General features: G+C 43.2%; 1 protein-coding gene across 8 annotated transcripts in view; it reads right to left on the reverse strand.

Annotated features, from left to right (window-relative positions):
- Positions 1-25,161, reverse strand: part of RNF152 (ring finger protein 152) — a 77,500-nt gene extending 52,339 nt beyond the window's left edge. The window contains exons 1-3 of one of the 8 annotated variants that reach the window (XM_049900783.1): positions 24,201-25,161; positions 23,790-23,913; positions 480-568 (exon numbers count right to left, since the gene is read on the reverse strand). The gene's annotated coding sequence lies outside the window, so the exon portion shown is untranslated. Of the gene's footprint in view, positions 1-479; positions 569-924; positions 1,496-4,363; positions 4,543-23,789 lie in introns of those variants that run through there. The other 7 variants (XM_049900788.1, XM_049900789.1, XM_049900786.1 and 4 more) reach the window with 7 other exon arrangements.
- Between the last annotated feature and the right edge of the window lie 219 nt (positions 25,162-25,380).

The following is a 25,380-nucleotide window of genomic DNA, read 5'->3' on the forward strand; positions in this document are numbered from 1 at the left end:
AAATGCACTATCTAAATAAGCCCTAGTGGTGCAATGGTTTAGTGCTCAGTTGTTAATTGAAAGGTCAACAGTTCAAACCCATCAGCAGTATCAGCGGTTCCACGGAAGAAAAGCCCTGGCAACCTCCTTCCGTAAAGATTACAGCCTAGGAACCCTATGGGGCAGTTCTACTATGTCCTATAGGGTTGCTATGATTTGGAATTGACTCGACGCACACAACAAGATAATTATCTAGATAGTGTTACAACTTCTGATTTTCTCGTTTTCACATTCCCTCTATCAACCTTACCCCCATTCTGGATTCCATTACCCCAAGGCCCTATACCTGCTTCCCAGGGGCTGTTAGACCCCTAATGAAAATGACCAGCCACTACAACCTTATGGAGGTAAGAACATACCCTTCACAAGGCCACTCACATTTTAACATACGACTCAAGAACATACAACTCAAAAAGGAAAAGGGAAGGGAATGAACTTACACTGAAGTATCAATGCACTGGCTTTGGACCTCGGACAACTCACATAACTTCTCTGGGCCTGCCTCCGGTTCCTACCTCAGAGCATTGTTCTGGAATTAAATAAGACAACACATATATAATACTTAAAATAGCACACTGCAAGTGCTGCACACACATCAGTCATCATTAACCTTGTCCATGACCTCTCGAAATAGGGATGGATGGGCTCATCTTAAGCGAGGACAAGGAGGCTCAGAAAGGCTGTGTAACCTGCTTGAGATCACAAGGCTGATAAGAAAGAAGCAAAGTAGGGATACAGGCTTCAGTCCAAGCGCCCAAATGCATGCTGTTTTCGCTACGCTGCCTTGCCTCCCAAAGGAATGAATCTCTAACGGTAAACCAGGGACACTGCAGGCCTGCACAGTGAGGTTGCGTTGAAGGGTCCCATAGTATTCTGATGGCATACCTTCAGAAGGGAAGGCTAGATGGCTCAGTGGGCAAAGGCGATTCTTGGAGCATGACCCAGGTTGAACAGGACAGCATGTTCCATCAGGGCTAACTCCAGGCTCACCACTGAGTGCAAGTCACCTCTTCATGCTCAGATTTTTCCAACTCTGAAATGAGGGGCAATTTATTTGGGAGGTGGTAAGCTCTTGACAAGGAGCCGTGGTGGCACAGTGATTGAGCACTCAGCTGCTAAACTAAAGGTCGACAGTTTGAACCCACCCAGCAGCTCTGCGGGAAAAAAAGACCCGGCGATCTGCACCTATAAAGATTATATACTAGGAAACCCTATGGATCAGTTCTACTCTGCCTATAAGGTCACTATGAGTCAGAATCAACTCGACAGCACACAACAACAACAAGCTCTTGATACCTAGACACGTTCATGGCAAAATCTACAACCTCTCATAAGGGAGGCTGCCAAAGGGAACTCTGCATTAGGGAGGGTTCGAATGTTTTACGCCCCTTGCAATACTATAAATGGAGACTTCATAGAACAATAGCCTAGAAACTAATGATGTTTATAAAGAAAACTTACGATCAGAGCCAAAACTGTTGCTAATGACTTTGATAATGTCTGGTTAAAAATTCAGAATTAACTCTGGGTAGTCCAATTTTTAATCTTCACAATGTTCCTAAAACCCACCCATTCCCATTATACATAATAAATCTCTAATTATGCCTCCTTTCTGGCTTGCCCTACATTTTAAAAGCATTCGCTATTCTATTAAAGCAGGGACTTCCCTCAACATAACCTCATTATTATCTACTTCCAAAATTATGTCATTGATACAATTACCATCATCGTGATTTCAGCAGCTATTTGTTGAACTATAACTTCCAGACAAATTTCTGATGTAGAAACAAAATAGCCACAATAAGGAATTAATTACAACTCTATTATGACTAACGCATAGAATAGTTGACATTAAAACACAAAATTTTTTAGTATTTCGTTTTTAAAGCCATGTTCATCTTTGCAGTTAGTAATCACTATAGTAAGATGCTTATTGTTAGTATATTTTGTTTCTGAGAGCAGCTTGTTCTTTTTATTAGTAGTTTTCAGTAACTACTACTACAAAGTTCTGGGAAACCATTGCATCGTAATGGACTGACCAATTCACGCCAGTATTAGTCCAATTCTGGATTGCGGTTCTTGGTAACAGTGTACTCTTGAGCAAGTTAATAAACTTTTCTGTGTCTCCGACTGGTCATCCAAAAAATGGGGATCAAAATAGAACCTACCTCTGACAGTATTTCCCCGAGATAATTTTTAACCTTAAACCAAAAATACCCCCTGAAGTCATCTTAAAACCGAACAATAGCTTAGCTTAAAAAGGTTTGCCTTGAGCATTATGTTCTTTTAAGAACTATCTGTGTGGGATCAGATTGACTACAGCAGGTCCAAAGATTAGACAGGAACTTTAGGGGGTAGTGAGTGTATGTTAATGAGGGAGGAACAACTCAGAAAAGTAGGGGGAGAATGAGTGCACAACTCAAAGAACGTAATCAATATCACTAAATTGCACATGTAGAAACTGTTGAATTGGTGTATGTTTTGCTGTATATATTCTCAGCAATAATAAAATTTAAGAAAAAAACCCCAAAACCTACTCCTAGATTATTGTGAGAATTAAATTGGGTAAGGGGTTTCACAAAATACTGGATTCTGACACATGGCAACCCCATGTGTGTCAGAGTAAAATGCTCCATAGGGTTTTCAGTGGTTGATTTTTCAGAAGTAGATCACCAGGTGTTTCTTCCAAGGCGCCTCTGGGTAGACTCAAACTGCCAACCTTTCAGTTAGCAGCTGAGCGTGTTAAACATTTGCACCACCCGGTGACTTCTGCTGGTATTTAAACCAAACTCGTCCAGTTGATTCTGACTCAGTGACCCTATACGATGAGTAGAACTGCCCCATAGGGTTTCCAAGGAGCAGCTGTCGGATTTGAACTGCTGACCTTTGGGTTAGCAGCCAAGTGCGTTAACCACTGTGCCATCAGGGCTCCTTCTGGTAGTTACTGCCAAACATATGTTAGCAATTTTTTTTTTAACATATAAAAGTGCAAGTTAAAAAGTGCAAGCATTTTTTTTTAACAAAAAAAAAGTGCAAGGCCAATGGAAAGGTATTGAATATTTAAAGTTTTACTCAAAATTCTGCAATCTCCATGCTTAAAAACTAGCTGCTCTTGTACCATACAGTACCCTAAGCTACCACCACCATTTGCTTTTTTGTTCTGCTAACATACTAAATTCTGATAATTCAAGTCAGTCACGAACATCAGTCTACTTAACACATTCTCTGAAGGAATACAACTCTTTCTCCATAAGCCAAAGAAGGAGCCCTGGTGGCATACTGGTTAAGAGCTTGGCTGCTCACCAAAAGGCTGGCAGTTCAAATCCACCAGCCACTCCTTGGAAACCCTTTGGAGCAGTTCTACTCTGTCCTATAGGGTCGCTATGAATTGAAACTGATTCAAAGGCACCTAACAACAGCCACCCAAAGGAAGTAGACTTGTTTTTCTGGAAAAAAAAAAAAAAAAAAAAAATGCAACAGGCCTCAGCCTAGAACAATGAATCCTAACTAATTGGTACTAATGACCGTGAGTTTTTTTAGGCTGATGGAGCTGAGATTATATTAATAAACAACCTCATGAAAGAAAAATGAAAGCTGCTGCACTCCCCAAAGTATTTTCCTAATCCATCTTAATTGTAGTTTCATTCTATTTATTCATTATCATTCTTCATACCATACTAAGTGAATTTTGTCTAATTGATTTAATTTTAGAAACACAAAAACTAATTTCAGGCTCCTACTACTGTTTCACCCATTTGGGCTCTGAGTTTATTTTGGTTCCTGAAAAACTAACCCAAGATCTTACACAAAGCCAAAGGCAAAACCTTGATGGAAATTTGCCTCAGTGCTATTTCCTTGTTACCACACTGTTCAACAGCACATTAATTGATCAAAGAAAAGACTCCAGTCAAGACAGTCAACATGACTTTGGAATAGTAGGCAATTATACACTGAGTTAATGGTGATAACCAACATGCTACACTTATGACTGCAGGTACAGGATTCCACTACCAAGATGCAGTGCACAAAGAGAGAAAGTTTCCTGCTCACACAGCCCTTAATCAACCAGCCAGTACCACTGAAGAGCTACCATATCCAAAATACTCTGGGGATATAAAGATGAGCAAGGCGGGGCCTAGCCTTCAAAAAGCCCTTATCTATTACCAAGGGCAGGCAGCTGGCCAATCCAGGAGAGGTCATTTTCAGCGGAGATTACCAGAGATTCAGAGATGGGATTTGAGTGGGATACTGAAGAAGGAGTAGGATTTGAATAGGAGGACAGAAGGAAGAAAGGGAAGGCAGGCATTCTAAGCTAGGCAACAACCTGGAAAAAGTCAGGGAGGCAGGCCAGCCCCAAGGCACATCTGGGAGCTGCTCAGTTAACCAGTTTGGTTGAGAGGAAGGGTTCTTCCAAGCAGATTCCCAATATTCCAGACAGGATCTCATATGGAACAGTCTTCAGATATATCTCACACACTTAGGTCATGAATATAAAATATAAAAATATTTATAAATATCATAAAATTAAAATGTTCCAATATTTTTTAATATTGAAAGATCTTTAAAGATGTTAAATCTCGAAGAATTCATTACCAATTTGGGAATAATAAGGAGCTAAGCTATACTTTAGTATTAAGTAACATGTTTTTCATTTTCAATATATGCAAGTGCTCTCTTCTCCTGAAGACATTTTTTTTCCTTTGTTCCTACCATGTTTCAACATACATCCATTCACAGCCAGATCTTTGGAGGCTCTCTCACCCTCTTGGCAACATGGTTCAACTCAGATTCATAATGACCACTTGGGCATGCTAAATGCCATTTCCAAAGTGAACTCTAGATTTTTCCCAAGTCTGGTCATTTTCATATTTGTTACCATTATTCACCCAATACTTTGGACAATAAAAACTCGATTACTTCCCAGCCCTCATTCAATAAGTCACCAAAATTCTACTTATTCTGTCTCTGCAATGTCTTCTGCCTGCATTCATTCTTTCCATTCCTGCTACTTTCCCCTAGGGCTCAGGTCTTTGCTTCGTCTCCTCTGGTCTCCCCACCTTTGTTCCCTCCTGCTCCAGTCCAAATTGACCAGTGCCACATTAAGCTTCCCAAAGCAGAGCTTTATATTCACGTCATTCCCCAATTCCAAACCACCAATGGCTTCCTGACAAATAAATCCCCAAGTCCTTTGCCTGGGCTTCAAGGCCTTCCACGATCTGGCTGCAACCAACTTTTATAGTCCTTCTTCTGTCTACTCTTGCTCAAATGCTCCATACGTCAGCCATAACCGTTGTTTGCAATCCATAAGACAAGATCTGCCCTTCCCTACCACCATGCACTTACTGATCTGGTTACTGCACTGGAATGCCATTCCCACCTGCCCACAAATCCAGATAATTACTGCCTAGCCTTAGAGGACATTGTTAATTGCTACTTTTCCTGTAAAGCCATTCTAAATATTCTAAACCAGTTGCCTCTAAGTCTATTCCAACTCATGCAAACTCATATATGTTGGAGTAGAATTGTGCTCCGAAAGGTTTTCAATTTTTGATTTTTCCAAAGCAGATCACCTGGCATTTCTTCAGAGGTCCCTCTGGCTGGACTTGAACTTTCAGCCTTTCAATTAGCAGTCAAGCATGTTAACTGTTTGCACCACCCAGGCACTCCCTAGATACTCTAGCAGGAAGTAATCTCTCCCTCTCAGAACTCCAATACCACTTCATCCAATACAAATACCTGGCATTTGAGTTCTTTGTGTTCTCTCTCCTACAAGAGGTAACCTCTTAGGAGCGTCTCTGTATAAAAATAACCAAATCAGCACATTAATTTAGTACCTTCTTCCATGGAAGCGTTGTGCCAACAGTTATGGAAGACCCAAAAGAGCATCAGCCGACAGCTTATAGTTGGAGAAAAGGATAGATTCAACCCACGCAAAAATAAAGAAATGATATCAATAACTCTTTTAAATCATCACATACAGATGTTAGCTAAAGGCATGAAAACACAGGAGATTTCGGAGAGAGTGAATATCGTTAGCAGAAAGAAAAATCTGAGGCAGCACACTGCTGTGGTTTATTGTATAAAATCTGGAGCCATTTATGGCTGAGGTCAAATCCTAGCTCTGGCACTTACTTGCTGTGTGACCTTAGGCAAGCCATTTAACCTTTCTCTGTGCCTCAATATCTTCACCTGTAAAATCGAGGTATTAATAGTATTTTAGTTTTTTATTTTCCCCCAGGATTGTTGTGAGGACTAAAATTTATAATATGCAAAACACTTAAAATCTGGCACATAATCAGTGCAATGTGTTAACCAATCTTATAATTGTGAAAAGGTTTTACATGGAAAAAAAAAAAATCACTAGAATCAAATACTTGGCAGTTAAAATGCCTAGCACGATTTTTACCAGAAAAAGAAACTTTGCCATCTTATAGTCATTAAGCTAAATTGGCTAGATTTCCTAACATGGACTCTCTGAATGAGTGGCAGGTAGGGTGACATTCACTGGGCATGGCTCTTTGAACAACGGGTTGATGCCTGGGCAAACAGAGCTGGCACACAAGACCACTGAGTCAAACAAAAAGCTTCCAGCCACCAAGGGCTCATCCACAAACAGCCATTGTCTCCCACAAACAACTCTGCTGTTGTCATCCAGATGGGCGCCAAACAAAACCGTACGACTTACGCATTTTGGTCAGTGGCTCTGCATCGACACAATCTCAAACACAATTGATGCCTGCAAAAGAAACCTAGAACTATGCCATGAATTTAGTGTGATAAGCAAGCTTTTGGGTTCAGCTTTTTAAAGGACACTAATCCATGCATGCAGCTGGGCTAAGCATATGTGAGTGTTTCAATAGCCATCATAGCATATAATGATTTATTCATTAATGGTGTGCAGCTGTGACTGCAGGGGATCAACATCTGTCATTTTTTGCCCCGAAAATGTTAAAATGCATTAAAACATAAATTGCCACAAATATCTCAACTTGAGCTTGTGTTACAGAGTACATATACATACACGGTGAAATGAAAACTGCTGGGACACTTGACGTTTTATTACTTTTTGCCAAAGTTATTTATGGCTCAAAGCTGCTCATTATTCACATGTCAACACTATCAGAGTGGTAGGAATTACAAATCATCATCTTATTTTCTGGTAAAATATAGAAATTACAAGAATTATAGCAATAAGACTGATGGATGCTATACAACAACTAACAAAAAAGTCTCTTTTTTCCATGGCTGGAATATGTATTTTTACTCACTACCTGGAATAGGGGCACGGCAACTTCAGCAAGGTCTTTTCACCCCAAATGTCAGGCAAGGTTAGGTGACTGCTGAAACAACCCTAAATCTCAGTGGCCTAATGCATATTATCTCTTCATGTTACAGTCCAATGCAATTTGGTAGGGGAGATTCTGCTCCACATGATCACTCAAGGACCTAGGCTCCTTCCACCCTGTGGCTCCATTATACCCTAGGGCTTCAGAGCTCTCCACTAGACCCCCTCCCCTCCAGCTGAGCAGCAGAATGTGGAAAAGGCACACTCACTCTTAACCCTTTCATGACCCAATTATATTTTCCCTTTTAATTTTTTGTTGATACTATATGTTTTCAGTAACAGAGGGCATGCTGAATCATTGAGTGTTTCAGAATTTTTGACAGGTAATATGGTTTTTGTTTTATACCTTATTCCACAAATCATACCCTCAGAGTCTAGAGGTATATATGTATATCCTCTGTGAACACAAAATTCTACCCCCAGTCCAGAGGTACCTATGTATACCAAATTAAATTCATGTTTTTCTACCAAAAATTCAATGATTTGGCACCACCTCAGATAATGCCCTGTAAAAACAGTAATTTGAGGCACATGTCTGTTTTTTCTGTTTCAAATTGTTATGCAGGGCCCTGCTTGCCAGCAGCATGTCCTGTCAGTGGGACAGGAGCTTCCCATTGAACCCCAAAGGTACAAAAAAAAGTAAGTGGTAGCTATATATACTGCTGATCTGAAAGTTTACTGCCTCTCATTTCCACTCACATCCCATTTGTGAGAACTAGTCACATGGTACCACCAAAATGCAGAAAGTGGTCTAGTGCAGTGGTTGTTGAATGCAGTGGTTGCCCACCCTGGGGTGGGGGGGCATGTCTGGAGATAGTTTTGATCGCTATAACTGTGGGCATCTAGTGGGCAAAGGCCAGGGATACTGCTAAACATCCTACAGTGCACAGGACAGCCCCCACAACACAGAATATGTCTGGCCCCAAATGTCAATAATGCTGAGGTTTGGGTGAGCATCTAGCCAGTCTCTGCCACAATCACACAGCATGTTAATGGTTGGCCTAACTTTACTGCGCAATAACACCCATGCTAATAAACACCAATACACCCATGTATCCACAGTTTACTCATTCATTTGCTTATTTGTTCACCTAGTCATTCATCCAAACTCCTGAACAAGACAAGGTCCCTACAGTCAAAGAACTCACAATGGAGCAAGGGAGGTAACCATATATACAGTCATATAACCCATTGCTGTTGAGTCAATTCCATCTCACAGCAACCCTACAGGGCAGAGCAGAACTGCCCACAGGGTTTCCGAGGCTGTAACCTTCACGGAAGCAGACTGCTGGATCTCCCTCCTGCAGCATGGCTGGTGGGTTTGAACCACCAACCTTTTGGTTAGCAGCCAAGCACTTAACCACTGTGCCATGGGGGCTCTTAGAGTATCATAATACACAGGTGTAAATGGGATTAAAAAGAACAAATGGAACAAAGAGGAATTCTGCCTGAAATAACTGGGGGAGGATCCATAGAAGAGTTGAAATGGGAATGAAGTCTTAGAGGCAGCAAATACAGCTTTTCATCAAGATGTTGTGGGTTTTTTGTTTTTGTTTGTTTTGTGGGGAGGAGCAGGAAGAAAAAGTGTCCCAGGAAAACGGAACTGCACAAACAAAAGAATGAGAATATGAAAGGATATGATTTATCCCACTTTCTGATGCAGAGAAAACAATAACTGAAGGAGGAGGGGTGTAAAAATGCTTTTGTTGAAACATAGCTTTTTAGGAATGTGTTCATGAAAGCCAAACCCTCAGCATCTCGCCAAATCTCTCATGCAGCTACAGACCCTGGCTTTTGGTCATACAGCTCTTCAGTAAACAATTCACACAACCAGACTTCACAGAAACCTACATTAGCACAAGGCAAAGCTTTCACCCAGGACTCGGGTAATAGCATGAAATCTCAGTGCAAATTTCTCAAACAATTCATCATCAGCTCTTTCAAACAATGCTGCCGCAAAGTCAACATTAAAACTGATTGAGGCAGATGTTATCCATCTTTATTCCCAAAGACTAGACCATGTAGAAGTCATACCTCTTCCTAAATCGTATTACCCTGAATGGCTTCTTAAAATACTTTTTTTCACTTCTTTCGATTCCTAATCCCAGATGTGGATGTGGCTCATGTCAAGGGTCCTGGACATGTCACCTAACCTCTCCAGCTTCTCCTGCCTCCTCAGACAGTGAACCTAAAGCACAGCACCCGAAGCACATAATAAATGCTACTTATCATATTTGAGTGTGGGCATTGGTGGTTCATTGGTAGAATTCTCACCTTCCATGAGGGAGACCTGGGTTTGAATCCCAGCCAATGCACCTCAAGCACAGCTATCACCTGTCAGTGGAGGTTTGTATGTTGCTATGATGCTGAACAGGCTTCAGTGGAGTCTCTGGACTAAGACTAGAAAGAAAGCCCTGTGATCTACTTCTGAAAACCAGCCAGTGAACCCTATGAATCACAACTGTCTGATTCTGTTATGCACGGGGTTGCCATAAGTTGGGGGTCAACTGAATGGCAGCTAACAACATCATCTTTGAACTATACTTATCTCTCCACACCCAAAAAATCATCTTTCAGTTGTCATGAAATACATTGTGTAATAAGACCAGGGCTTCGAACCAGTTCATTCCAATTTTAACCCCTGATGAGAATGTGCATTTCTAACAAATTCCCAGGAAGTTATACATAAGAATCACCTGAGGATCTTGTTAAATGGTAGATTCTGATTCAGTATATCTGCAGTGGAAATGCAAATTCCCTACTGAGGCAAGTTCCCTACTGAGAATTTACATATCCACTGCAGATATACTGAATCAGAATCTACCATTTAACAAGATCCTCGGGTGATTCTTATGTATAACTTCCTGGGAATTTATTAGAAATGCACATTCTCAGCAGGGTTTGAAGTCCTGAATAAGGCATAGTTTGGGAAGAAAAATGTCTGATAGATCTCTATGTCATTTTGTAGAACATTGTTAATAATTTGCTTCAATTTGCTCTGGGCAAGATGTTTTTAATTAAGAAGCCAAAATCACCATGTAAACAACAGTTCTTCTTGATTTTGAAGCTACAGTTGAATTTAGAAAATACCATCCACCCCTTTGTTCTCCATACTCACTTTTCCTCCTTCAATTCAGTGTCTCTCTCTACTTTTCACTTTTACATTTTGATCGGCTTTGGGAAAACAAGGTGCATTTAGCTGTTAAGTACTGTAGATTATATTGAACAACACCAGTCACCTAAGCACTAGAAAGCCTCATAAAAGGAAGAAGTTTATTTCTTTACAAGTCAGGAACTCAAGGGAGAACTTAAAATGAGGGAAGCAGACTCCAGAACCAGACAGTCTGCTCAAAACCGCTTCCTCCTGTGGGTGCGCACAAACTCCAGTTTTGGGCAAACCACCCAGTGCTGGGGTGTGAATCGAAGCAAAACCATGGTCACCTTTACTAACAGTGTAACAGAGTCTAATGGCACTGCCCTTATCCATAATGCACAGAACAAGACGAAAGCTTGAGGCAAATCAGGTTTAGACTTCAAACTTGATTATCACTGCAGCCCCTAATTTACTGGGAAGTCTAAATTGTCTGGACGGTGTCCCTTTTTTCAATTTTCACTACGGTTTGGCCTTGACACCAACTGGATGTTATTTTAAGGAACACATTAAAGAGAACGTTGGGCATCTCCCTGGACAGGTTTTACAAATAAGGCAAAATAAGTCTGCAGTGAAATGTGGCATGCTCTTTCTTCCTTCTTAGGAAAAACATTTTTCCTTATAAACTAACAAACTTCTGGAAGGGAACCATGACCACCTTGAAATATAATTCTCAAATACTGTATTTATGGTTATAAACCTGCAAAGCCAGATGATTTTTTAATAGATCTGACTCCACTGTTGGAAAAAAAAAAAAAAAGTGAAGTACTAACTCTAAGGGAGAAACACTAATTCTTTGAGCTAAAATCCAACATTCTGTGTGCTGAAAAATGGGCAATTTATTAAATGAAATTTGGTTGCCTACAAGGTTACTGTTCTGCAGAGAAGCTATTCACCTTTTCCTTAGGTGAATAGACCACGAAGAGGTCTGGCTGATCAGGAATGTAAGTGAAGATGCTATCTTGGTGTACATAATGATTACATGGGAATCAACTTGGAAGGGGGACATAAATGCCTGCCATGGATTTGCAAAGTAGGCAACCAGGAAACCAATGACCGTTTCTGGGGATTTGGTGCAGGCCCTGCCTGCACCAACCTAACATTCATAGATCCACAGCTACACTTCCCAGGGAGAAAGAGAACACAAAGGGTTATCATGTGAAGCATTAGCTAAAAGACTGTAAGAATCTGTAGTTTCTCTAAGGGCCTTATCAGGGCTTAGAATCCATTCCTTCAGGCTGGAACCCCTGCTAAGTATTTGCACTTCTAACAAGTTCCCAGATACTAATACTGCTAGTTAGGGAACAATTCTGAGACCCATTAGTAGAGCACTGGTTCTCAAAATTTAGTATACATAAGAATCACCTGGGGATCTTGTTAAAATGTAGATTCTGATTCAGTATATCTGGGGTGGAAACAAAAATTCTCAGCGGGGGTTCTAACCAGAACAAACCCTGGGCCTTATCTTTTCCATCAACCCCACGTTTCAGTAATTGAGACTCAGAGAGGGAGCTGAGGCCCATGAGACACACACTGTGGCGTGTGGAGCCAGGACGCTTCCTCTCCCTACCCCATTCTGGATTCCCAGACTCCTCACTAAATCCCTCTGGAATTTTTGGGAGGAAAGCCCTGAGTACTGTACGTACACAAATAACCTCCTCCACCACCCACACTACAGTCATGCTTTACAACATGGACATTTTCCAAAGCATTATGGCTATGTACAAAGGACAAGGTACCTCATCTGCTAGTGTCATGTAAATCTGCCAAGAAGGATAAAAAGTCAAGAAGATTATGTAGTAAGGGCATGCATAAACATGTTCCATATACCAGCACAACAAGGAACCTAGAGCCTACCTAGATTTATAAGTCATCAAATTAGCTACGGAAGGGCCCAGGGAGACTAAAGCAGAGACTGGTTCAAATCCTACAATGGCCAGTGACCCGCCCTCAGTGGGAACCCAGGTCTCAGATTCTCCCAGTTCTCTGCGCAGTTCTCAGTGTTTTTTTTGTTTTGTTTTTTTAAATAAATTGATAACACCGTTCCTTTGACAAGTATTTACTGAGTGCCTACTACATACCAAGCATAGCAACCACAACTGTTTAAGGAAAATTAAAATAAGATCTCATTCCAAAAAAAAGATTCAGAAATAAAGGGATAGACAAAGCCAAGTTGCCTTCTCTCGTTTGATGTGGCCCTGCTCTCTCCTGCCTCTGTTAGGATGGCTGTATCTCTGACCATGTTAAATGTCAACAAAGCCTGCTTCTGGATGCCAAACAATGATCACAGAATAAGAACAGGACCCCTGAGTAGGGTGACCAGCTCATCCTGGTTTCCCTGGGACTGTTCTGGTTTTTAAACTACAAGTCTCACAAACCAGGTATCCTCATAGTCCTGGGCAAACTGAGTGGGCTGGTTACCCTACTCCAAAGAAACCAGGCCCTAGGAAAGAGAGCTGTATTACAAGATGTCCTGGGAAGGGTGAGGCCGTAGGAGAAAGTAATCTGGTACCGGTTTTTTGCGGAGGCTCAGGGTGCCCCTGGGCTATCTCAGACCCTCTCAGACTCCTTTCCTTCAGCTACATCTGACTTCCTCTTAAGGCCTGTAATCTTAAACTTCAGACCACTTAGGCAAAGCTTTACAAAGACTTTCCAATGGTAAGACCCCAATTACAATGACAAAAAAAAAATCCTCAAGGCTACAGTGATTTGTGGATATCTCTTTGGCTTCTGAGAAGATTAAAATACAGCCACGAACACCCTGTGGAGCAGTTCTACTCTTTAACACACGGGGTTGCCGTGATGGGAATCGACTCAACAGCAACTGATTTGGTTCTGTTGTTAATCTCCTTGGCTAGCTGAGAAGCTTCTTCAAGTTACACCACACCTGTTCATCCTTGTAGTTCTGACACAATGACTGCTGGATGGTAAATGCTAAGTAAAATGGGTGTTTAGTCATTTATTTAGTGTTTACTGTGTGTGTAGGGTAAGAAGCCCTGATGGCACAATGGTTAAAATGATCAGCTGTTAACCAAAAGAGTTGGTGTTGGAACCCACCAGTCGCTCTGTGGGAGAAAGACGTGGCAGCCTGCTTTCATAAAGATTTACCAGCTTGGAACCCCTATGTTGTTGTTGTTGTGTGCCATCAAGTCGATTCTGACTCATAGCGACCCTATAGGACAGATCTGAACCGCCCCATAGGGCTTCCAAGGAGCGGCTGGTGAATTCAAACTGCCAACCTTTTGGTTAGCAGCCTGAATTCTTAACCACTGCACCACCAGGGCTCTGGGAACCTCATAGGGTCACTATAAGTCGGAATTGGCTCGACAGCCATGCATTTGGTGGTTTTGGGGTGTAGGGCAACATGCTACACACTATATAAAGTATCTTTTACTCTCATGATAACCCAATAAGGTTGTTTCTCTCCCATTTTACAAATAAAGAAACCAAGGCACAGTCAAATGTTATCTACTCGAGGTGATACAGCAGATTTGAGATTTGAACACAAACCTGCCTCACTTCAAAAATTTTATGTTTTTAACCACTCGAATGAATAAGGACCAAGTAAAGTGGGCATATGGTATGGGGTCAGGAACTGAGAAAAGAGTATCAAATACATTTCTGTTATTCTCTTCCTTTTTAGCTTTTCTCTTACCAAAAAAGCAAAAAATTAAATTAAGTATGAGTTAAGAATATACATTGGAGTCCCTGGGTGGTTAATGTCCTCTGCTACTAACCAGTGATTGAATGTTCAAGTCTACCCAGAGGCACCTCGGAAGAAAGACCTGGCAATCTACAGCTGAAAAAAATCAGCCACTGAAAATCCTGTGGAGCACAGTCCTACTCTGACACACATGGGTCACCAAGAGTCAGAACCAACTCAACGGCAACTGATAGTGGTGGTAGTGGAAGTACATACGTTAACCTTCGTTAGGATATAAGCTACAACAAGGCTGTGATTTTTGTTAGAATTGTGCCTGGCATATAGTAGGCATTCAATATTTGTTCAATAAATTTAATAAATGCTTTTTTTTTTTTGGCTTAAACCCAATATACAGTTTAGAATACGGTTGCTCAGTGTTGCAAATGCTCTCTTACCTACCACCATAAGTAGGTGGATGGACTGCTTGCTATCTTATGTTTCTGAGGCTGTCAGGGTGAGGGAGGGGTGAATGGAGAGGTAACTCACCCTGGTCAAGGATGGCTCTCTACCTGCATGGTTGAATGAGCAATCATTCATTTTTGACAGTGATCCATCTATTTCCTGCAAATCAGAAAACCAAACCCATTGCCGTGGCGTCGATTCTGACTTATACTGACCCTATAGGATAGAGCAGAACTGCCCCATAGGGTTTCCAAAGCTATCAGTCTTTACGGGAGCAGGCTGCCACGTCTTTCCACGGTGAAGCAACTAGTAGGATCGAACCACCGACCATTAAGTTCATCAGCCACAAGCTTAACCTGTGTGCCATAGGGCTTCTTGTCTCATGCAGCAAAGGGGCAAACTCTCCAACTGCTTTTAATATACTGGCAGTCCCCGGGTTGTGAATGTCCAACTTACGTACGACCCGTAGTTATGAACCAACCCCTGTAAAGCCTGTTATATTAAAAATTCAAGGTACACTCAATGGTTCATAATAACAAACGGGTGACAGGGCACTTCAAAACATTATTATAATTACTGTATTATTATGTTAAAGATATTTTAGTGTATCTGGAAGTGCTTTTTTTTTTTGCGTAAAAAGATACACTATATATCAAGACAGTTGACTGACGTTAGATACAAACCCGTACCTAACTGTCCTGACTCACCTATGAATTTTTTTTATAATAATTTTTATTGAACTTTAAGTGAACATTTACAAATCAAGTCAGTCTGTCACTTATAAGCTTATATACACCTTACTCCATACTCTCACTTACTCTCCCCCAATGAGTCAGCCCTTCCAGTCTCTCCTTTCATGACAATTTTGCCAGTTTCTAACCCTCTCTACCCTCCTACCTCCTCTCCAGACAGGAGATGCCAACTCAGTCTCAAGTGTCCACCTCATACAAGTAGCTCACTCTTCATCAGCATCTCTCTCCTACTCATCGTCCAGTCCCTTCCATGTCTGATGAGTTGTCACCTATGAATTTGACTTAAAGACAGACTTTGGAATAGAACTCATTCACAATCCATGGACAGCTTGTAACATTGACCTGTAAAGAAGCAATTTGCAAACCTACCTCAGAGCAACACAATTGCAAAAGAATATAACACCAAATACTTTGTTTTTGAGATGATTCTCTCAGCTTCAGTTCCCTCTCAGTCAAAATGAGCAGATTATTTCAATGTTAATGTATTCCTGGCCATTTTCTACAAGCAACTAAAGCCATTTCTCTGTTTCATAATAACACCATCCATAACGATAAAGCGTGTTCCAGTGTTGAAGAAGAGTTTCTATCGTGTCACTGAATATTCCAAAATCAAAAGAGGTGAGGTAAAACAGGTTTCTGCCACAGAGGCATTTGGGGCCGCAATTATGAGGGAGATGGGCAGTGGTCACCCAGACTTGCTAAATACAAATAGCACAGCCCTACTTCATTAGATTGTGGGGTGGCCTGGTGGGATGGGAATTTCTAATGCTGCTTGTTAAACATCACCAAGGAGAAATTTATTATTAATTTTTTTTAGAAGTAGCTGAAACATAGAAATTGAAAAACAGAAAAGACTGACAAAACAGCTGATTTTGTTACAATGATGACCTTCAGTGGCAAGGTTTACCTCTCATTCGCGGGTATGAAGTACTGTCTGGCAACTCCAGTTTTATTCCACTTTTAAAAGATTTAATTATACTACAAGTAGAAGAAGGTCTTAAAAATGAGTCTCTTACTTTCCTTTAAGAATGCAGGCCAAAGCATCTATAACTCCTTTATCACAGTAGCTAAAAATCATTTGTGTAGTCAAAGATTCATCAGTGAGCTGGCAATAGGGAACCCAGGGCTGAGAAGGGAGAGTGTTGACATGTCGTGGGGTTGTTAACCAATGTCATAGAACAATGTGTGTACTTAACTGTTTGATGAGAAACTAGTTTGTTCTGTAAACCTTCATCTAAAGTACAAAAAAAAAAAAAAAGATTCATCAGTGGATGAGTACTACAGTGGGGAATAAAACTCAGAAGTCAAACCGCCGCCGGTCCTCACATTTAAGGAGTTTGAAGAGTACCAAGAGGTGTCAGTTGCTACACCTGCCAGCCCACAGACCCCCTTGAGGGAACTGTACCCCCAGCCCTAACCCCCGCCAGCTAAGCAGGTCCAGAGTAAGCACCTGCCTGTAAGGATTTCATTCACTGGGAGGGACTCTATGGCTTGATGACAAGAGACGTGCTAGGACGTCTTTACAATACACCTCCGTTTACGTGAACTAGCTTGCGTGGGTTTCTGTTCTTTGCAATTAAAAAGAAAAAGACTTCAATCTTAGGTGATGATACAAAACAATAAGTGCCCTTAAGGAATGAATGAATGACTGTTAAATGAAATGAGAAATGGAGGCAATTTTGCCAGAGAACTTGGGAGAAGTGAAGGATTGTTATGGGCTAAAACAATTGAGTTAAATATTTTAGAAGCGTTCAGAGATGAGCTCAGTCTTTAACGTTGGGGCACAAAGGGAAAAGAAAACATTCTAACCCACAGAATGTGCAAGAACTAAGAAAGAGGCTATGCAAAGCATTTTAGGAATAGTATGTGAACCATCCCACCTAATGTGGAGTTTTAAAGTCAGGCAGAGCAAAAGTCAAGGTTGGAAAGGAAGTTTGGAGTCAAGCTGGAGAAAACTTTAAAAGGAAGTTTTAAAAATATGAATTCCACCCCCTAAAAAGCAGGATCCACTGAAGTATATTAAGCAAGGGAATGAATAATTAAAATAGCCAACTGTCCTATGAGGGTCAGTATTTTGTAATATGGCTTGGGGATGGTAAAGCCAGGAGGTGAAGTGGCCACAGGTGAAAAATAAGATTCTTAGCCAGGATGTGACAGTGGGGATGGAAACTAAGATGTGGGAACCATCACTAAGGAGGGACAGTTAACCTGTTAATAAGAAGAACAGAAACAGTAATTGTCTTAGTTATCTAGTGTTGCTATAACAGAAATACCACAAGTGAATGGCTTAAACAAACAGAAATTTATTCTCACAGTTTAGGAGGCTAGAATTCAGGGCGCCAGCTCTAGCGGAAGGCTTTCTCTCTCTGTCGGCTCCGGGCAAGGTCCTTTTCTCCCTTCAACATCTGTGGACCTGACGTTCCTTGGAGATCTCCATGTGTTTTAGCATCAATATTCCCTAGATCTAGGAGGTTCTAGCACAAGGACTCTGAGTTCAAAGGATAAGCTCTGCTCCCGGCTCTTCTTTCTTGGTGGTAATGAGGTCTCTTACCTCTCTGCTCACTTTTCTCTCCTTTTATCTCTTGTAAACAAGTCACACCCCACACTAATTCTGCCTTATTAACACATAGAGATCAGGATTTACTGGGAATCACAGTCTAGCCAAGTGGACACATATTTTGGGGGGACACAATTCAATCCATGGCAGTAATAACGTTGCCTATTTCCACAGTATCCGTCAAAGCTTTTACCAAAATCTCGTCAATTTTGTAGAACCTCAGCAAGGCATGAGTGTATTTATCTGGATTTATAAATGAGAATGGAGCCAGGAAAGTGACATTTCCTTGGTAGGTAAATATGAGGGAGAAAGAGGAAAGAGAATACATACACAGAACAAAGTAGATTCCACTTCATCCTAACTTTGCCTCTACCAGTGGCAGACCTTCATTCCATCAATCCTTTCTTTGTTTGAAAGTCTGATAGCCCAGGAAGCTCATGTGAAGTTAGAATAACTGTTATCATGTCTGCAGTGAGTTTTCTCTATGCAGAAATTACTAAATCAAGTGGTAAATAAGGTGTCTTTTCCTACTCATCTCTCCATTCCTGAGATTAGACAGCAAATCACAAGTGTAGTCCTTGAATGGTGCAAACAATTAAAGCACTTGGCTGCTAACCTAAAGGTTGGAGGTTTACATCCATTCAGAGGCACCTCAGAAGAAAGGTCTGGCCAACAACTTCTGAAAAATCAGCCACTGAAAAACATATGGAGCACAGTCTACCCTGACACACACGAAGTTCACATCAGCCAGAACTGAATCAGCTCAATGGCAACTTGTTTTTCAGATCACAAGCAGCCCCCCATGACCCCACAAACAAGGTACTCCAGGTCTTAGCAGTCATATCTGATCCAGGCAGGAAATACAGGCCTCGAGAGCCAGTTGAAGAAAATGCAAGTCACATATACTACCTGAGTCCTCCTCTCTTTAAATCTTTTGAGGGCAGTAAATCAATCACCATAGAATATCCTTAAACATAAAATAAGTACTTATTTTATCCCAATGTGAGTTCAGTCACTGAGCCAGGCTGCTGGAACACACAGTGAAACTCACAAAGCTGGGGGGAAGGAGCAGGAAAGCCAACGCACTCTTACTTTCCAGTTTCTATGACACTGTAATGAGCAGTGCCAGGAACCATTCACTTCACAAGTGTCCTGTACCTGAAGTGACAACTTCACTGGGGAAGTAAAGCCGTAGGGACTCAGAGGCCAAACAAAATCCATAAAATGTATTTTGGAGCTTCCCAAATATATTTCAAGACCAACCCCTGGGGCTTAAATTTCCCTCTCCCTCCATCTATGTCTGGCCCTCAGTGTCAGCCCAACGCCAGGCACCCTAACTTTGTACATCTTGGGTGGTCCCAGCTGCTCATCACCCAGTTCAGGACCCCTCTAGGTACAACATCTTATCACTCGAGTGAAGCTGGACCCAAAGGCAGCCTCTATGTTCTTAGGCCAATGCTGTTGTTGTGCGTCGTTGAGTCAAGACACCATAGAATTACCTCACTGGGTTTCCAAGGCTGTCATCTTTACGGAAGCAGACTGCCACACCTTTCTCTTGCAAACAGCTTGTGGGCTTGAACCACTGACTTTTCAGTTAGCAGCTGAACACTTAACCACTGCACCACCAAAGCTCATTCTTTGGCCAATACTGATGACTTTTCAGTCCCTGTGACCTGGGAACTAACACAGTTTACCACGTCGCCTCTATATATGGACAGCTGTCTTTATAATAATGGCTTCCAGAAGATGATTATTCAGCCAGAAGCAATACCATTTTGTTAAATTTCATACTCAGGCTTAAAGTACTTATCAAATCCTAAAATTTGAAGTCATGTATGTCTGCACTGATCACACAGTGAACGAAGATATCTGAGTGACCAGCACTTCCCAAAGCAAAATCTCTCTATGAGCCACCAACTGCTTTTAGGGGAAGTACAGCAAGGCAGGCTTTATAACTCACCACCCTGGTGGCCAATATGGTTGTTATAAAAGCATAAATGTCAAATGTTGAATTGGCAAATGTTGTTATGCATATTTCTACAATGATAAAAAAAATAGAATCCATAAAAAAAGTAAAATCTATTTAAAAAAGCACAAATGTCCCATAATTCTCTGGGTGTTGTATTAGTTCTGTGATCAGAAAAGGCTCTGGTCTAAGTTCCTTTACCTAAACGGCAAAGGAGCAAGCAGGTGACCCAAGGCTACCTAAATCCCTGTCCCCTCTAGAACTCATCTGTTAGTCTACCGTCTTTGCTGCAGGGTGCCATCTATTGAGTGACTCTAGGGCCACTGCTACTCTTCTCCTACCCTGGGCCATCCCAAACAAGCTCAGAAAATCCAAGACAAGGAGAGGGCAAAGGACAGAAGTTCTGTCAGTAATACCTCTCCGTTACATAATACTGACCATGGAGCCTCCTGGAATCAGCCTTGGTAATATCTACTGCCTATCACTTTAGAGGGGTCCTGGTGGCACAGTGGTTAAGAGCTACCCAAAAGGTTGGCAATTTGAATCCACTAGCTGCTCCTTGAAAACTCTATGGGGCAGTTCTACTCTGTCCTATAAGGTCACTATGAGTCAGGATAAACTCGTCGGCAAAGGGTTTGATTTTTTTTTTTTTATCACTTTAAAGTAAACAAGAATTCAAAACAGGCAGAAAGAGATGGAATTATATTTTTTTTATTTGATGACCAGTGTACAATCATACTTTTGTTGTTTAGTTGTCGTCACGTCGATTCCAACTCATGGCGACACCACGTGTACAGAGTAGGGTTTTCAAGGCTGTGACCTTTCAGAAGCAGATTGCCAGGCCTGTCTTCCACGGTGCCCCTGGGTGGGTTCAAACCACCAACTTTTCAGCTAGTCGAGCAATTAACCATTTGTGTTACCCAGGGACTTCACAATCACATTAGCAAACGTAATACTGATATATCAGTATGTGAAAGGTTGGAGTAAGACCAGATTCCTTAAGATATAAATCATTCATTCAATAAATACTCACGCAACACACCTAATACCTATAAAGCACTGAACTAGGCCTTGTAGGAACACACGTGGTAACCTCATCTAGGCCTCATCACTTGTGGAAGTCATTAGTGCTCCTCACCTACATCTGTTTCTCCTTTTTCAGCACAAGAAATGTTGAATTGTGGCTAAATGGGGTTATATGATGATTTTTGGCCAAAGCGACATAAGTCAATTCTGGAACAGATCATGTAACTGCTAAAGCAAAAGCCTCCAGAGCTTCCTTTCCACGCCCCTGTCATCTTGTAAGCACAGGTCAAGACCAAGCTTCCACCAACCTGGGTCCTTCAGTGACTAGATTACGTAGGGCCCACCACATTGGACATGCAGCACGGGAAATAAATTAACTGCATCTCACCACTGAGATGTGGAGGTTATTTGTTACTGCAGCATACCCTAACCTAGCTTGCTGACACATCACTGTTCAAAAAGAGAGAAGGCTACACAAGTCTCTCCCACAACTGTTTTTTAAGTCTGATAATACAGGCAGTCCCCAGGTTACAAAAGAGATCCATTCCTAAGTGTGTCTTTAAGTGGAATTTGTAGGTAAGTCAGAACAGGTGCACACGGATCTTATTTAGCCTTACTTTAGTGCTCAATGGCACTGGGACCGGGTTTTTAGTGCCAGAAAAGGCCTTTTCAAGATGAAGAATTTGTTGTGATCATTTCACAGAGAGAGCAAATTTACATAACATTGAAGGGCAAGTATGAGCCGCCCAGTAGTTTCTAAGTGGAGAGTGCGGAGGATAGATAGGTTCAAACAACTCTGAGGGAAGAAGGAAAACAGAATGACCTCAACAATGGTGGAATCTGACCATTCATATGCAATTTAGTTCAAGCCTCAGCTGAAAGTTTAAAGAGGATGAAGAAAAGGCCCCCTTCTGACCACAGGCCTGGCTATTTACAAAATAATGAGCTCCCTGATGACAGAGGCATTCAAGTTGAGGCTGGGTGACCATATATGGCAGGTGTGTCTCCCTCTCAGAAGTCCAATGTCACTCTTTGTCCTCTCTCTGGCTTCCACTGAACTGAATTAGATCAGGTCCTCACTTCCCCGTCACCATGTAAGTGCCCTGAAGGTGGTTCATTTTCATGTCATTCTCCCCACACCCACACCCCACCCACGCACACCTTAACACCTATCACAGAGCCCATTGTCTAGCAGGTGTCCGATAAACATCTGCAGAATGAACACTGCAGAAAGGACTCAGCCACTGGAGGCAAAGGTCCGTCTAAATCACCTCAAGGTCTTCTCCAACCAAACACACTGGAGGAGACATCAGGGGGTGGGGAGTTTCCTTCTCAAAAAAAAAAAAGAAAAAAATAATATAATGCACTACAACACTTTATTATGATTTATTACTGTACACTGTTTAAACCCACAACGAAACCTAACCCTGCACTGTGGCTATCCTTGTGTTTTGGACGTGCATTTACATGTGCAGGCAGCTGTTTTTCCATGTGGAATTTTGTGTGAGGTATTTATTTTTTCTATTAAAAAAAAAACCACACCCTTTATTTCTATGGCATTACTAAAAAAAATACACTCCCTATTATCCCATCACGTGGCTTTTCTTCTTGCAGCAACACAGTGTACACCCTGCATTATTGCTGATATAAAAAATTACTTGTCCAGATACTTCTATGCTATACCTCTATTCACATAGCAAATCTGATCTTTCCAGAGCACTGGCCTTTGTTTCGGCTGGGACTAGATAACTCATCTACTTCTAGCGATTCTTGAATCCTAGGAGAAATGCTAGTGTCATGTTTTTTAAAGACATCTTTCAAGAGAAAACAACCCTAGAGGTGAATGACCAATCTTTCAAGTTGTTAAACTTATTATGCAAGAATTTGGAGGAAAAAAGAAATGGTCAGAAATCTGCCACAGACCCTGTGTGTGATGCAGCTGCGGCAGCGCGAGATAGCACCAGGAACCTTTGGCCCTCAGCATTCCTGGTCTTCACACAAGAAAAACGTTGGGGCCATTTCCATAACCATTCTTATTCCCTGCTACTTGTGTAGGATGCATAGGACTCTGCCCTCCAAGACAAAATGTCAATGCCAGTGTCCTGATAAGTCTCAAGGTTACATTTTCATTGAGCCCTGCCTATCAAGATAATCCCAGATCTAGCTGACATCAAAAAAGAACTATCCTTGGAAAGAAAAGAGTAAGCCAGAGTTTTTGGAAAAGAACCAACCTAAAGATAAAATGCAGAATGAGAGCCTAATGGCTCATGGCTATATAAATGGAAACTTAACTAAAGCTCTGTTCAGTCTCTTTCTGCTCCTGGTAAACCCTCCCTTCCACCTCCCATTAACTTACCCTAGCACGGCTCTCTTAAGATTGCAAACACTATTACAATGAAGAGATGGGGGAGACATATTATTTCATAAGAAGGTCGCTTATTTGATCAATGCCCTAACTGAGCACTGGTCAAATTTATAAGCAGCCTTAAAATGATACCTTTTCAACAAACAATAACCCTCCTACAAACGGAAGCCAAAATACATTACAGATAAGAAAGCAGGCATCTATCCAAACTCACATTTGCCTATGTATTGATGATATTAAAATTCCCAGCCGGAATTTATACAACCCCGAGGTCACCCTGCCCCCAATGACTTCCTCAAAAGGGAGGTCTAAAGTCATTTGCAATTTCTTTCTCGGAGCCGGGAGTTTGGGCAGCCCGCATCCCTTCTTCACACAAACAGGAACGCTGTCGATGCAGACGCCACCCAAACAGCCCGGTGCAAGCACTGTTTGCCCAAATGACCGAGAGACACCCAGAAGACTACCCAGATTATTAGGGGTTACCTGAATCTGTCATCGTGTCCCTTTCACCCCCTTCTGCGTGATGTCATCAAGTGGAAACGGAACGCTTTTGGGAGGCAAGAGGCTGACAAGCAGGAAACACAATTGAGACTGAGCTTTGTTCAGCCTGCAGTGAGACACATGCAGTAAGAGTTAGACACGCGCAGCAGAGAAGGAAACCAAGGTAGCCTCGCTGGCGAGCGGCTGCACTGGGCGAGCTGGAGGGGACGGCGGGGGGCGGAGGGCTGGCTGCCGAGCAGGGGGCGGAACGCTTGCTAATTGTCTCAATCGGATAAATAGCCACCTCCCCCTCCTCCGCAGTCTCCTCCGCCCCTAAATTCTCCTCTGGTGGTAGAGCCTCTGCTAAGGACTGAAATCCTTCAAAAAGAGAGCGGAGAAGGTGGAGAATCACACCTTGGGGACAAATATACATCAGCGAGGTAGCCTAGGTGAAGCCGGTTAGATGGAAAAGCGGGGCCCTTGGTTCCTCGCCTAGAGACACACGCCGGCGCTGCATTCGGCGGCATCCTTCTCTGCTTTGCCTCTGTCCTCCGCCTCATCAAGTCACCATCACTGTGTTCTGCAGACGTCTCTACTCTTTCTGAAACAGGCGGCGCGCCCCCACCCCGCCCCCACCCTGGGCGGGACCTGGGGACTGCCGCTGCCCCAGCAGCGCCCCACGAGTCCAGCCCGCTTTGTCCTGCCCTGTCCTTCCCGGAGCAAGCGCCCCAGGCGCGCGTGGCCTCACAAAGACCCCCAGCATCTGGCCCGCCGCTGCGCCACCTCCTCCCGGGGGTGTCCGGGGCTGCAGAGGGGCGTGCGGGCCACTTCTGGCGGCAGGGAGGCTAGCGACCAGGGCCAGGAGCAGATTCGCAAAGGGCGCAGGTGGGAGTGCCGCGGGTGCGCGCTGCGCGGGCGTGGGCTGGCTCCCGGGACCAGAGCTCCAGGGGCCATCCGAGGACTCCGCGACGCGCCGCCCGCCAACTCCGGGGGTACGCAACTCCAGGGGCACGCAACTCCGGGGGCCACTGCCCCGGCTCCCCGGGACCCGCCACCCCATCCACAATCCCAAAGCTGCCCCAGTGAAGCCGGCGTTAGCTCCCTGTCCCAAGTCCTCTGCTCCGGTGGAGCCACTCTGGGGGCGCAGACATCCCCACTCTCCCGGTCGCGACCCGAAACTCACCGACCTGCCCCCACCGCGGCAGCGACGGCAGCGTCGCAGGGCGGGGTGCCCCGAGTGCCGCCGCGGGCAGTCGGCCTGCAGCCCCGCTCCTGCCAGCCGCGGGCAGCGCCGCCACTTGCCCGCCGCGCTCCGGTGGAGCCCTCGCCCTGCGCTCGGCCGCGAGCGGGAGCGTGTGTCACCGCCGAGCGGAGCACCAAGGGGCGCAGACAGAGGCTGGCCCGGCTCCCGGCCCCGCCCTCCCGGGGCTCCACCTCCTAGTCCCCCCCCCCCCCCGCCCCGCTAGCCTCAGCTGTCGGTCTGTCGGTCTGTCGGCCCCGAAGAGCCGACCTCCCGCGCGCTCCCGCGGCCCAACCCCAGGCGCCCGTCCTCGGCCGTCCCGGCCGTGCTGTGCCTGCAGCGCGGGAATCGGAC

This window comes from Elephas maximus, chromosome 11, assembly GCF_024166365.1.
Source record: "Elephas maximus indicus isolate mEleMax1 chromosome 11, mEleMax1 primary haplotype, whole genome shotgun sequence".
NCBI lineage: Eukaryota > Metazoa > Chordata > Mammalia > Proboscidea > Elephantidae > Elephas > Elephas maximus.